This window comes from Mixophyes fleayi, chromosome 9 (genome assembly GCF_038048845.1).
Source record: "Mixophyes fleayi isolate aMixFle1 chromosome 9, aMixFle1.hap1, whole genome shotgun sequence".
Lineage (NCBI taxonomy): Eukaryota > Metazoa > Chordata > Amphibia > Anura > Limnodynastidae > Mixophyes > Mixophyes fleayi.
In genome coordinates this window covers 28508178-28518177 of record NC_134410.1, presented here as the reverse complement: position 1 = coordinate 28518177, position 10000 = coordinate 28508178, and the positions used below count along the sequence as shown (strand labels likewise).

The 10000-nt window shown below is 34.3% G+C and overlaps 1 long non-coding RNA gene and 10 other non-coding genes across 11 annotated transcripts in view; 10 read left to right on the top strand and 1 right to left on the bottom strand.

Annotated features, from left to right (window-relative positions):
* Positions 1-10000, bottom strand: part of LOC142102353 (uncharacterized) — a 281858-nt gene that overhangs the window by 143751 nt on the left and 128107 nt on the right. The gene's annotated exons all lie outside the window — the stretch shown is intronic.
* Positions 1279-1387, top strand: TRNAL-CAA (transfer RNA leucine (anticodon CAA)). Its single transcript has 2 exons — positions 1279-1316; positions 1342-1387. It is a non-coding gene; the product is annotated as a tRNA-Leu (tRNA).
* TRNAL-CAA (transfer RNA leucine (anticodon CAA)) lies at positions 2078-2186 on the top strand. Its single transcript has 2 exons — positions 2078-2115; positions 2141-2186. It is a non-coding gene; the product is annotated as a tRNA-Leu (tRNA).
* TRNAL-CAA (transfer RNA leucine (anticodon CAA)) lies at positions 3668-3776 on the top strand. The gene is made up of 2 exons: positions 3668-3705; positions 3731-3776. It is a non-coding gene; the product is annotated as a tRNA-Leu (tRNA).
* On the top strand, positions 4464-4572 carry TRNAL-CAA (transfer RNA leucine (anticodon CAA)). The gene is made up of 2 exons: positions 4464-4501; positions 4527-4572. It is a non-coding gene; the product is annotated as a tRNA-Leu (tRNA).
* On the top strand, positions 5260-5368 carry TRNAL-CAA (transfer RNA leucine (anticodon CAA)). The gene is made up of 2 exons: positions 5260-5297; positions 5323-5368. It is a non-coding gene; the product is annotated as a tRNA-Leu (tRNA).
* On the top strand, positions 6056-6164 carry TRNAL-CAA (transfer RNA leucine (anticodon CAA)). Its single transcript has 2 exons — positions 6056-6093; positions 6119-6164. It is a non-coding gene; the product is annotated as a tRNA-Leu (tRNA).
* On the top strand, positions 6852-6960 carry TRNAL-CAA (transfer RNA leucine (anticodon CAA)). Its single transcript has 2 exons — positions 6852-6889; positions 6915-6960. It is a non-coding gene; the product is annotated as a tRNA-Leu (tRNA).
* Positions 7648-7756, top strand: TRNAL-CAA (transfer RNA leucine (anticodon CAA)). The gene is made up of 2 exons: positions 7648-7685; positions 7711-7756. It is a non-coding gene; the product is annotated as a tRNA-Leu (tRNA).
* On the top strand, positions 8444-8552 carry TRNAL-CAA (transfer RNA leucine (anticodon CAA)). The gene is made up of 2 exons: positions 8444-8481; positions 8507-8552. It is a non-coding gene; the product is annotated as a tRNA-Leu (tRNA).
* TRNAL-CAA (transfer RNA leucine (anticodon CAA)) lies at positions 9239-9347 on the top strand. The gene is made up of 2 exons: positions 9239-9276; positions 9302-9347. It is a non-coding gene; the product is annotated as a tRNA-Leu (tRNA).

Here is a 10000-nt window from a genome sequence, read left to right as displayed (position 1 = left end):
AAAAAATATGCACACTTACACATTATCTCAATTATGCCCCCAGTAAGTGCATTCTGATTTAGTCTTAAACGAATCAAAATTTTCTTTACAACTACGAAAGATGCAAGGTTGCATTTTCATAAACTGAAGTGTAGGTGTCTGTAACAATGGAGTTTGAAGTAGACATTTTTTGCAACACTTTTTTTTTGTTAGTAAATAATCAAAAATAGTGAAGAAAAGTTTGATAGGCATGGAGGACAGACTCAGAATCTTGGTCTACTTTTCCATAGTGAGACACCATATCTGTTAGAACAACGGGTCTGTCCTGAGACTAGGTTGAACCCTTAGTACAACGTGGACGCATGAAATACAGACATCCAAGATCGTGTTTTTATTATTAGTTTTCAAATTCTATATAATGTTTGCCTTTCATAAGCTGCCATATTATTATATTTAATAGAATTTACAATATTGTTGAATAGGTTTACAACACAACTAAAAAGTGTCAGGATGGCCGAGCGGTCTAAGGTGCAAGACTCAAGAGTAATGTCTTCCTCTAAATGGGTTTTCTGGTCTCCATATGGAGGCGTGGGTTCAAATCCCACTTCTGACAATTTTGTTCTTTTTGTTAAGTTGGAAAAACACATTCCTCAATTAATAAGTTGTACAATCAGTTAAGACTGGATGTAAAAGACATCATTCAGAAGATAGGTTTTCTTTCAAACTTGGCATAGTCTGACATTAAAATATCAACTTAATCTTATCCTAACATTGTGCAGTTTAGCGAACTAAAGAAAAAAATTCAACCAAACTTTAAAAAAATATGCACACTTACACATTATCTCAATTATGCCCCCAGTAAGTGCATTCTGATTTAGTCTTAAACGAATCAAAATTTTCTTTACAACTGCGAAAGATGCAAGGTTGCATTTTCATAAACTGAAGTGTAGGTGTCTGTAACAATGGAGTTTGAAGTAGACATTTTTTGCAACACTATCTTTTTGTTAGTAAATAATCAAAAATAGTGAAGAAAAGTTTGATAGGCATGGAGGACAGACTCAGAATCTTGGTCTACTTTTCCATAGTGAGACACCATATCTGTTAGAACAACGGGTCTGTCCTGAGACTAGGTTGAACCCTTAGTACAACGTGGACGCATGAAATACAGACATCCAAGATCGTGTTTTTATTATTAGTTTTCAAATTCTATATAATGTTTGCCTATCATAAACTGCCATATTATTATATTTAATAGAATTTACAATATTGTTGAATAGGTTTACGGCACAACTAAAAAGTGTCAGGATGGCCGAGCGGTCTAAGGCGCCAGACTCAAGAGTAATGTCTTCCTCTAAATGGGTTTTCTGGTCTCCATATGGAGGCGTGGGTTCAAATCCCACTTCTGACAATATTGTTCTTTTTCTTAAGTTGGAAAAACACATTCCTCAATGGATAAATTGTACAGTCAGTTAAGACTGGATGTAAAAGACATCATTCAGAAGATAGGTTTTCTTTCAATCTTGGCATAGTCTGACATTAAAATATCAACTTAATCTTATCCTAACATTGTGCAGTTTAGCGAACTAAAGAAAAAAATTCAACCAAACTTTAAAAAAATATGTACACTTACACACTATCTCAATTATGCCCCCAGTAAGTGCATTCTGATTTAGTCTTAAACGAATCAAAATTTTCTTTACAACTGCGAAAGATGCAAGGTTGCGTTTTCATAAACTGAAGTGTAGTTGTCTGTAAAAATGGAGTTTGAAGTAGACATTTTTTGCAACACTATCTTTTTGTTATTAAATAATCAAAAATAGTGAAGAAAAGTTTGATAGGCATGGAGGACGGACAGACTGAGAATCTTGGTCTACTTTTCCATAGTGAGACACCATATCTGTTAGAACAACGGGTCTGTCCTGAGACTAGGTTGAACCCTTAGTACAACGTGGACGCATGAAATACAGACATCCAAGATCGTGTTTTTATTATTAGTTTTCAAATTCTATATAATGTTTGCCTTTCATAAGCTGCCATATTATTATATTTAATAGAATTTACAATATTGTTGAATAGGTTTACAACACAACTAAAAAGTGTCAGGATGGCCAAGTGGTCTAAGGTGCCAGACTCAAGAGTAATGTCTTCCTCTAAATGGGTTTTCTGGTCTCCGTATGGAGGCGTGGGTTCAAATCCCACTTCTGACAATTTTGTTCTTTTTGTTAAGTTGGAAAAACACATTCCTCAATGAATAAGTTGTACAATCAGTTAAGACTGGATGTAAAAGACATCATTCAGAAGATAGGTTTTCTTTCAATCTTGGCATAGTCTGACATTAAAATATCAACCTAATCTTATCCTAACATTGTGCAGTTGAGCGAACTAAAGAAAAAAATTCAACCAAACTTTAAAAAAATATGCACACTTACACATTATCTCAATTATGCCCCCAGTAAGTGCATTCTGATTTAGTCTTAAACGAATCAACATTTTCTTTACAACTACGAAAGATGCAAGGTTGCATTTTCATAAACTGAAGTGTAGGTGTCTGTAACAATGGAGTTTGAAGTAGACATTTTTTGCAACACTTTTTTTTTGTTAGTAAATAATCAAAAATAGTGAAGAAAAGTTTGATAGGCATGGAGGACAGACTCAGAATCTTGGTCTACTTTTCCATAGTGAGACACCATATCTGTTAGAACAACGGGTCTGTCCTGAGACTAGGTTGAACCCTTAGTACAACGTGGACGCATGAAATACAGACATCCAAGATCGTGTTTTTATTATTAGTTTTCAAATTCTATATAATGTTTGCCTTTCATAAGCTGCCATATTATTATATTTAATAGAATTTACAATATTGTTGAATAGGTTTACAACACAACTAAAAAGTGTCAGGATGGCCGAGCGGTCTAAGGTGCAAGACTCAAGAGTAATGTCTTCCTCTAAATGGGTTTTCTGGTCTCCATATGGAGGCGTGGGTTCAAATCCCACTTCTGACAATTTTGTTCTTTTTGTTAAGTTGGAAAAACACATTCCTCAATTAATAAGTTGTACAATCAGTTAAGACTGGATGTAAAAGACATCATTCAGAAGATAGGTTTTCTTTCAATCTTGGCATAGTCTGACATTAAAATATCAACCTAATCTTATCCTAACATTGTGCAGTTGAGCGAACTAAAGAAAAAAATTCAACCAAACTTTAAAAAAATATGCACACTTACACATTATCTCAATTATGCCCCCAGTAAGTGCATTCTGATTTAGTCTTAAACGAATCAAAATTTTCTTTACAACTGCGAAAGATGCAAGGTTGCGTTTTCATAAACTGAAATGTAGTTGTCTGTAAAAATGGAGTTTGAAGTAGACATTTTTTGCAACACTATCTTTTTGTTAGTAAATAATCAAAAATAGTGAAGAAAAGTTTGATAGGCATGGAGGACAGACTCTGAATCTTGGTCTACTTTTCCATAGTGAGACACCATATCTGTTAGAACAACGGGTCTGTCCTGAGACTAGGTTGAACCCTTAGTACAACGTGGACGCATGAAATACAGACATCCAAGATCGTGTTTTTATTATTAGTTTTCAAATTCTATATAATGTTTGCCTTTCATAAGCTGCCATATTATTATATTTAATAGAATTTACAATATTGTTGAATAGGTTTACAACACAACTCAAAAGTGTCAGGATGGCCGAGCGGTCTAAGGTGCCAGACTCAAGAGTAATGTCTTCCTCTAAATGGGTTCTCTGGTCTCCGTATGGAGGCGTGGGTTCAAATCCCACTTCTGACAATTTTGTTCTTTTTGTTAAGTTGGAAAAACACATTCCTCAATTAATAAGTTGTACAATCAGTTAAGACTGGATGTAAAAGACATCATTCAGAAGATAGGTTTTCTTTCAATCTTGGCATAGTCTGACATTAAAATATCAACTTAATCTTATCCTAACATTGTGCAGTTTAGCGAACTAAAGAAAAAAATTCAACCAAACTTTAAAAAAATATGCACACTTACACATTATCTCAATTATGCCCCCAGTAAGTGCATTCTAAATTTAGTCTTAAACGAATCAAAATTTTCTTTACAACTGCGAAAGATGCAAGGTTGCATTTTCATAAACTGAAGTGTAGGTGTCTGTAACAATGGAGTTTGAAGTAGACATTTTTTGCAACACTATCTTTTTGTTAGTAAATAATCAAAAATAGTGAAGAAAAGTTTGATAGGCATGGAGGACAGACTCAGAATCTTGGTCTACTTTTCCATAGTGAGACACCATATCTGTTAGAACAACGGGTCTGTCCTGAGACTAGGTTGAACCCTTAGTACAACGTGGACGCATGAAATACAGACATCCAAGATCGTGTTTTTATTATTAGTTTTCAAATTCTATATAATGTTTGCCTTTCATAAGCTGCCATATTATTATATTTAATAGAATTTACAATATTGTTGAATAGGTTTACAACACAACTAAAAAGTGTCAGGATGGCCGAGCGGTCTAAGGTGCCAGACTCAAGAGTAATGTCTTCCTCTAAATGGGTTTTCTGGTCTCCGTATGGAGGCGTGGGTTCAAATCCCACTTCTGACAATTTTGTTCTTTTTGTTAAGTTGGAAAAACACATTCCTCAATTAATAAGTTGTACAATCAGTTAAGACTGGATGTAAAAGACATCATTCAGAAGATAGGTTTTCTTTCAAACTTGGCATAGTCTGACATTAAAATATCAACTTAATCTTATCCTAACATTGTGCAGTTTAGCGAACTAAAGAAAAAAATTCAACCAAACTTTAAAAAAATATGCACACTTACACATTATCTCAATTATGCCCCCAGTAAGTGCATTCTGATTTAGTCTTAAACGAATCAAAATTTTCTTTACAACTGCGAAAGATGCAAGGTTGCATTTTCATAAACTGAAGTGTAGGTGTCTGTAACAATGGAGTTTGAAGTAGACATTTTTTTGCAACACTATCTTTTTGTTAGTAAATAATCAAAAATAGTGAAGAAAAGTTTGATAGGCATGGAGGACAGACTCAGAATCTTGGTCTACTTTTCCATAGTGAGACACCATATCTGTTAGAACAACGGGTCTGTCCTGAGACTAGGTTGAACCCTTAGTACAACGTGGACGCATGAAATACAGACATCCAAGATCGTGTTTTTATTATTAGTTTTCAAATTCTATATAATGTTTGCCTATCATAAACTGCCATATTATTATATTTAATAGAATTTACAATATTGTTGAATAGGTTTACGGCACAACTAAAAAGTGTCAGGATGGCCGAGCGGTCTAAGGCGCCAGACTCAAGAGTAATGTCTTCCTCTAAATGGGTTTTCTGGTCTCCGTATGGAGGCGTGGGTTCAAATCCCACGTCTGACAATTTTGTTCTTTTTCTTAAGTTGGAAAAAACACATTCCTCAATGGATAAGTTGTACAGTCAGTTAAGACTGGATGTAAAAGACATCATTCAGAAGATAGGTTTTCTTTCAATTTTGGCATAGTCTGACATTAAAATATCAACTTAATCTTATCCTAACATTGTGCAGTTGAGCGAACTAAAGAAAAAAATTCAACCAAACTTTAAAAAAATATGCACACTTACACATTATCTCAATTATGCCCCCAGTAAGTGCATTCTGATTTAGTCTTAAACGAATCAAAATTTTCTTTACAACTGCGAAAGATGCAAGGTTGCATTTTCATAAACTGAAGTGTAGGTGTCTGTAACAATGGAGTTTGAAGTAGACATTTTTTGCAACACTATCTTTTTGTTAGTAAATAATCAAAAATAGTGAAGAAAAGTTTGATAGGCATGGAGGACAGATTTAGAATCTTGGTCTACTTTTCCATAGTGAGACACCATATCTGTTAGAACAACGGGTCTGTCCTGAGACTAGGTTGAACCCTTAGTACAACGTGGACGCATGAAATACAGACATCCAAGATCGTGTTTTTATTATTAGTTTTCAAATTCTATATAATGTTTGCCTTTCATAAGCTGCCATATTATTATATTTAATAGAATTTACAATATTGTTGAATAGGTTTACAACACAACTAAAAAGTGTCAGGATGGCCGAGCGGTCTAAGGTGCCAGACTCAAGAGTAATGTCTTCCTCTAAATGGGTTCTCTGGTCTCCGTATGGAGGCGTGGGTTCAAATCCCACTTCTGACAATTTTGTTCTTTTTGTTAAGTTGGAAAAACACATTCCTCAATTAATAAGTTGTACAATCAGTTAAGACTGGATGTAAAAGACATCATTCAGAAGATAGGTTTTCTTTCAATCTTGGCATAGTCTGACATTAAAATATCAACTTAATCTTATCCTAACATTGTGCAGTTTAGCGAACTAAAGAAAAAAATTCAACCAAACTTTAAAAAAATATGCACACTTACACATTATCTCAATTATGCGCCCAGTAAGTGCATTCTAAATTTAGTCTTAAACGAATCAAAATTTTCTTTACAACTGCGAAAGATGCAAGGTTGCATTTTCATAAACTGAAGTGTAGGTGTCTGTAACAATGGAGTTTGAAGTAGACATTTTTTGCAACACTATCTTTTTGTTAGTAAATAATCAAAAATAGTGAAGAAAAGTTTGATAGGCATGGAGGACAGACTCAGAATCTTGGTCTACTTTTCCATAGTGAGACACCATATCTGTTAGAACAACGGGTCTGTCCTGAGACTAGGTTGAACCCTTAGTACAACGTGGACGCATGAAATACAGACATCCAAGATCGTGTTTTTATTATTAGTTTTCAAATTCTATATAATGTTTGCCTATCATAAACTGCCATATTATTATATTTAATAGAATTTACAATATTGTTGAATAGGTTTACGGCACAACTAAAAAGTGTCAGGATGGCCGAGCGGTCTAAGGCGCCAGACTCAAGAGTAATGTCTTCCTCTAAATGGGTTTTCTGGTCTCCGTATGGAGGCGTGGGTTCAAATCCCACGTCTGACAATTTTGTTCTTTTTCTTAAGTTGGAAAAAACACATTCCTCAATGGATAAGTTGTACAGTCAGTTAAGACTGGATGTAAAAGACATCATTCAGAAGATAGGTTTTCTTTCAATTTTGGCATAGTCTGACATTAAAATATCAACTTAATATTATCCTAACATTGTGCAGTTGAGCGAACTAAAGAAAAAAATTCAACCAAACTTTAAAAAAATATGCACACTTACACATTATCTCAATTATGCCCCCAGTAAGTGCATTCTGATTTAGTCTTAAACGAATCAAAATTTTCTTTACAACTGCGAAAGATGCAAGGTTGCATTTTCATAAACTGAAGTGTAGGTGTCTGTAACAATGGAGTTTGAAGTAGACATTTTTTGCAACACTATCTTTTTGTTAGTAAATAATCAAAAATAGTGAAGAAAAGTTTGATAGGCATGGAGGACAGATTTAGAATCTTGGTCTACTTTTCCATAGTGAGACACCATATCTGTTAGAACAACGGGTCTGTCCTGAGACTAGGTTGAACCCTTAGTACAACGTGGACGCATGAAATACAGACATCCAAGATCGTGTTTTTATTATTAGTTTTCAAATTCTATATAATGTTTGCCTTTCATAAGCTGCCATATTATTATATTTAATAGAATTTACAATATTGTTGAATAGGTTTACAACACAACTAAAAAGTGTCAGGATGGCCGAGCGGTCTAAGGTGCCAGACTCAAGAGTAATGTCTTCCTCTAAATGGGTTCTCTGGTCTCCGTATGGAGGCGTGGGTTCAAATCCCACTTCTGACAATTTTGTTCTTTTTGTTAAGTTGGAAAAACACATTCCTCAATTAATAAGTTGTACAATCAGTTAAGACTGGATGTAAAAGACATCATTCAGAAGATAGGTTTTCTTTCAATCTTGGCATAGTCTGACATTAAAATATCAACTTAATCTTATCCTAACATTGTGCAGTTTAGCGAACTAAAGAAAAAAATTCAACCAAACTTTAAAAAAATATGCACACTTACACATTATCTCAATTATGCGCCCAGTAAGTGCATTCTAAATTTAGTCTTAAACGAATCAAAATTTTCTTTACAACTGCGAAAGATGCAAGGTTGCATTTTCATAAACTGAAGTGTAGGTGTCTGTAACAATGGAGTTTGAAGTAGACATTTTTTGCAACACTATCTTTTTGTTAGTAAATAATCAAAAATAGTGAAGAAAAGTTTGATAGGCATGGAGGACAGACTCAGAATCTTGGTCTACTTTTCCATAGTGAGACACCATATCTGTTAGAACAACGGGTCTGTCCTGAGACTAGGTTGAACCCTTAGTACAACGTGGACGCATGAAATACAGACATCCAAGATCGTGTTTTTATTATTAGTTTTCAAATTCTATATAATGTTTGCCTATCATAAACTGCCATATTATTATATTTAATAGAATTTACAATATTGTTGAATAGGTTTACGACACAACTAAAAAGTGTCAGGATGGCCGAGCGGTCTAAGGCGCCAGACTCAAGAGTAATGTCTTCCTCTAAATGGGTTTTCTGGTCTCCGTATGGAGGCGTGGGTTCAAATCCCACTTCTGACAATTTTGTTCTTTTTGTTAAGTTGGAAAAACACATTCCTCAATGAATAAGTTGTACAATCAGTTAAGACTGGATGTAAAAGACATCATTCAGAAGATAGGTTTTCTTTCAATCTTGGCATAGTCTGACATTAAAATATCAACCTAATCTTAGCCTAACATTGTGCAGTTGAGCGAACTAAAGAACAAAATTCAACCAAACTTTAAAAAAATATGCACACTTACACATTATCTCAATTATGCCCCCAGTAAGTGCATTCTGATTTAGTCTTAAACGAATCAAAATTTTCTTTACAACTGCGAAAGATGCAAGGTTGCATTTTCATAAACTGAAGTGTAGGTGTTTGTAACAATGGAGTTTGAAGTAGACATTTTTTGCAACACTATCTTTTTGTTAGTAAATAATCAAAAATAGTGAAGAAAAGTTTGATAGGCATGGAGGACAGACTCAGAATCTTGTTCTACTTTTCCATAGTGAGACACCATATCTGTTAGAACAACGGGTCTGTCCTGAGACTAGGTTGAACCCTTAGTAGAACGTGGACGCATGAAATACAGACATCCAAGATCGTGTTTTTATTATTAGTTTTCAAATTCTATATAATGTTTGCCTTTCATAAGCTGCCATATTATTATATTTAATAGAATTTACAATATTGTTGAATAGGTTTACGGCACAACTAAAAAGTGTCAGGATGGCCGAGCGGTCTAAGGCGCCAGACTCAAGCGTAATGTCTTCCTCTAAATGGGTTTTCTGGTCTCCGTATGAAGGCGTGGGTTCAAATCCCACTTCTGACAATTTTGTTCTTTTTCTTAAGTTGGAAAAAACACATTCCTCAATGGATAAGTTGTACAGTCAGTTAAGACTGGATGTAAAAGACATCATTCAGAAGATAGGTTTTCTTTCAATTTTGGCATAGTCTGACATTAAAATATCAACTTAATCTTATCCTAACATTGTGCAGTTGAGCGAACTAAAGAAAAAAATTCAACTAAACTTTAAAAAAATATGCACACTTACACATTATCTCAATTATGCCCCCAGTAAGTGCATTCTGATTTAGTCTTAAACGAATCAAAATTTTCTTTACAACTGCGAAAGATGCAAGGTTGCATTTTCATAAACTGAAGTGTAGGTGTCTGTAACAATGGAGTTTGAAGTAGACATTTTTTGCAACACTATCTTTTTGTTAGTAAATAATCAAAAATAGTGAAGAAAAGTTTGATAGGCATGGAGGACAGATTTAGAATCTTGGTCTACTTTTCCATAGTGAGACACCATATCTGTTAGAACAACGGGTCTGTCCTGAGACTAGGTTGAACCCTTAGTACAACGTGGACGCATGAAATACAGACATCCAAGATCGTGTTTTTATTATTAGTTTTCAAATTCTATATAATGTTTGCCTTTCATAAGCTGCCATATTATTATATTTAATAGAATTTACAAT